Here is a 4,294-nt window from a genome sequence, read left to right as displayed (position 1 = left end):
GTTTTATGACACCATATCGTAATGTGCGCTATTGGTTGAATGATTTTTGTAGTGGTGGTAAAGGTATAGGAAAAGAGGAGATATTCAACTAATGTCATGCAAGAGTAAGAAATGTTATTGAACGTGCTTTTGGTGTTGTTAAGGCGCGTTTCCCAATATTGAAGAGAATGACACCTTATTCGTTTACTACTCAAACAAAAATTGTCATGGCATGCTTCTCCATTCACAATTTTCTTCGACAAATCTCAGTTGCGAATAAATTATTTTCTGAATATGACAATGAAGTGGAATTGGAAAGTGACAATGCAAATCAAAATCAAAACTCAACTACAAGCAGTTTTTTTGCAGCATCTGATCAAGAATTCATGCAACAGTTCCAAGACCAAATCGCAAATGAACTCTTTCAAGTGCTTAGTTAATTTTTCATTTTTAGCTTTTTACCATTGTAAGAAATACAATGTTTAGATATTAACATAAAATGTGATGTCTTTGGATATTTGAAAATATGAACTTGAATTGTTATGTTTTTTCTTTAATTTGATTTAAATTTTATCAATCCATTATTTTTCAGATTATTAAGTTTAAATATTTTATTTTAATTATATAAAAAATAAATATATTAATTATTTTTTGTAAAAATGATAATGATAAATTACTTATTATAACAATTTTATTATTTTGAACTTTTTAGAAATACGTTAAATTAAAATTTTTTTAATACATTAAAATATTAAGATATTGGTTTTTAGTATATATAAAAAAAACAAACAACTTAATACTAAATAGAAATAAAATATTAAAAAAAATAAACAACTTAATACTTAATACTATTAAGAATTATTTAGTATTAAGTTAAATATAAGTTCTATTTAGAATTAAGCCAAAAAAACAAATGCCACTTAAGACAGTCAGCCGCTATTGGGAAATTAGCCATAATATGTAACTCAAGCTTAATAGTACATATTAGGTAAAGCTAAGCAACTTGCTTTTGCTTTGAGCTTGTTCCATCATGGACGGTTGGAGCCTTCAGGGAGTCACCAAGACCTGCATGTCCCTCATAGACAAGAAAAAAAATACCAAAAATGAGACAGCTGAATACGAAACTTGGACATAGATAATACAAATGTTGTTGAGAATTTATGCTTCGTTCAAATGTCCATGTGGGCATAGATTATTTTGCAATTAAAGAAGTCATATCAAAAGAAAATAAAGGGTTTGGACGAAAACTAGCAATCTAAAATCCTATAATGAATCATTTACCCTTGGAGAGAGGTTCAAATATATAATAGGACAATGTACCAAGTGTAAGTAAGATAAAATGGAGATCAGTGTTTTATCTTTGAAGAAAAAGAGGAATGGAAAAACAACCTGACTGTTGAGAAAGCTCTGTTTCTTGCATCCTAGCTCGAAGTTGATCGTTAATTTCTGCTAGACGTGTAATGAAATATGTGTCCTGTTCAATTGGATGAAAGATAGCATCCAGATTGGGTGGCTGAAGCCATTCTGATTTGTTCCACTTCAATTCTCTCCACCATTCTGCCCCTCCTATTATCACTTTCAATTCATTACTGTGAACTTCCTCTGGGGAAAGAGTTTTGAGGCTTGGACAATCATAGAAGCTCATCCATTGTAATATTGGTGAAATGCGTAGACCATTGGAAAAGCTGACCAGTTTAGTCATGTAATGAAGTGATATCTTCCTCAACTTTAGGAATAAATACCTTGCTCTCCACAATCTTGGTTCAGTAGCAGTAGGATCAGGAGTCACTACTATGCTTTCAATTTTGGGGCAATCTTCAACTACAAGCTCCTCTAAGTTAATGAGATAAAAAGCCTCATTCCAAGTAAAAATGGTAGTCAATTGGGGGCATGTATGCAGCACCAAAGCTTTTAGATGTGATAGAGAACGCCATCCAAGTGGCCCCTTCCAAATGCTCCTTAAATTCTTCATATAATAAAGATTCAAATACTCTAGTGATTTAAGTACAACACCTCCATCATCATCTTCACCTGCATCGTAATGGTTTGAATCTCATCACATTCGCCTAATACACAAACTTTTAGATTCCTCATATTTTCAATTCCAAACTCAGATAAACTGGTAGCAGTTGAATGGCGATCCAGGAACAATGCTGTAGCGAGCTCAAGTGCCTCCTCAATTTTAGTTGGGACACCTTTACCATTCACATACTTCAAGCATCTTTCTTCTTCTTCAAATTTAGCTATAGCTTCAAGTGGTAGTCGGGATATTATGGGCTTCAGATGGCTGCCAACAGTAAATCTAAAGTGCATTCCTGGGAGGTTTATTGATGATCCATCCATCAAGTTATTCAAAATCTAAAGTGCTTTCAAATTTTGTAGCATTGCTTTGCTGTATGACATGCCTTATCATTGTATTGGCAAGACTTGAGGCTTCTAGTTCTTATTTAGGTGATGTCAATTCTGATTGGCGCTGAAAGATTAAGCACCAATAACATGGTTGTTGATCTGAGAAGAAAAATGATTGTCCTTATTAAAGAATTGATTGCCACAAAACTCGTAATTGTCATTATGTTGAGAGTAGTTAGTAGCGATAGAATTCCTCAATGCTTTTCCTCGAGCTTAAGGAAACCTTCATGTTCCACAAGTCTGTTATGGAGCTCTGCAAAGGTTATTGATGTGTCTCTTGATAGTATGGCAACAGATATTTCTTTGAAATCTAAACTAAGGTTGCCAAGTACTCTACTGGTAAGATCGCTTTCATCAATAGGAACATTAATGATGGCCAGTTCATCTTTGATAATTTGGACTATTTGCATATACTCTGACAGATTTTGAGCCTTTGGTAACCTCAGCAAGGTAATTTTAAGGTCCATAATTCTTGTCCGAGATTGATTGACATAGATGGTGGCCAGTTTGGTCCATGCTTTGTGAGGTGATGTAGCCCGTGAGATCAATGGCATGACTGATTCTGATAAAGATGCAAATATTGCATGAAGCAGAAGACTACCTTGGCGTTTCCAATGGATATATGCTAGATTAGAATGACAATGATGGATTTAGGGCATGGTTATGTGCCTTCAAAATACACCACTAAATCATAATCACACACAAAGGAGAACATGGAGTTGAGCACCCCAAGAGGGATAGTTAGAGGGCGTGAGTTTCAAAGAGGGCTAAGCCGTTGCATTTAGCAATGTAAATTAAATTAGAGATGTTGGAAGATAATCCAACATTGATCACAGCAGGACTCAGGTTGCTCTTAGAGAATGCTTCTATCATGGTTATGAAAAAAACTGGTTGGAGTTGCAAATAGACTTCTCTCTCTATATATATATGTGTGTGTGGGGGGATGGGGGATGGGACAACTAGACCTCTCTCTCTATATATACAATGATAAAAATACATACATGCTCCACCACAGCTGACCAAGCCACCCCTGCTCACGCTGCCTTCGGGGAAGCCCCTGATGCTCACGAAAACGAATTCAGAGTGCTTTTCCTATTTTCCACACTGATCAGTCGCCCCCAGGAATCCAAATTCAGATAAATTAGATTCAGGACTAAAATTCATGGCCATAACAATGGTGATACAGATAAAATGACACAAGTGAAAACATGCAGCACTTACAGTTTGGGGTAATGACTCTTTCGGGTTTCTGCATTGAGTTCCACAGGCTCGGCCTTCGAATCAGTGGCTTGGGACTCCGCTATACCCGAATTCCCAGTATCCGCAGCAGTGGAATCAGCCTCGTCTGCAAAGTCTTGGGTCTTTCTCCTCTTGGGATCCATCCCTCACTACCACCGGAAGGGACGATCGATAGGGGGTGGGTGTACTACTTTCTCAGGCCATTGAATTACCCCTTTGTCATCCACCTACCTTTGACCTCAAGCTTCGCACTTTGCCCTTCTTCCTCCGGCATCCACCTACCTTTGACCTCGAGCTTCACACTTTGCCCATTTGTCTTTTGCTGTTCAGGTTCTTTGAATGTGCATCTCCACGTCTCTCTCCCCATGGGTATATATATGATTGGAGTGTAAACTAACGTTAGGAATGTGGAGAAAAATAAAGGGGGTTCCATTTGATGGTTAATGTTTTATCATCCCTTTCTTCATTCTACTTTTATCGTTTTATGTCTTTAAATATTATTTTTTAAATTTTGAAATAACAAAAATGTTTTAATGCCTTCATATTTTAAAATAATTTTATATTTTATATAGAAAATACTATTATTTAAAAAATATCTTAAAATTATTTTTAAGATTGCTTGGTTTTAAGAAAGGAGAACCAAATGTGATTTTGAAGCCATAAATTG

At 35.6% G+C, this 4,294-nt stretch overlaps 1 long non-coding RNA gene across 1 annotated transcript; it reads right to left on the bottom strand.

Annotated features, from left to right (window-relative positions):
- Positions 1–847: 847 nt before the first annotated feature.
- LOC132254809 (uncharacterized) lies at positions 848–3,959 on the bottom strand. The gene is made up of 2 exons (XR_009467190.1): positions 3,610–3,959; positions 848–3,492 (listed from the first exon to the last, which is right to left on the bottom strand). It is a non-coding gene; the product is annotated as an uncharacterized LOC132254809 (long non-coding RNA).
- Positions 3,960–4,294: the final 335 nt, after the last annotated feature.

The sequence above is a fragment of the Vitis vinifera genome, chromosome 12 (assembly GCF_030704535.1).
Source record: "Vitis vinifera cultivar Pinot Noir 40024 chromosome 12, ASM3070453v1".
Lineage (NCBI taxonomy): Eukaryota > Viridiplantae > Streptophyta > Magnoliopsida > Vitales > Vitaceae > Vitis > Vitis vinifera.
The sequence above is the reverse complement of the archived record's forward strand: the minus strand, read 5'-3'. Positions and strand labels throughout refer to the sequence as shown.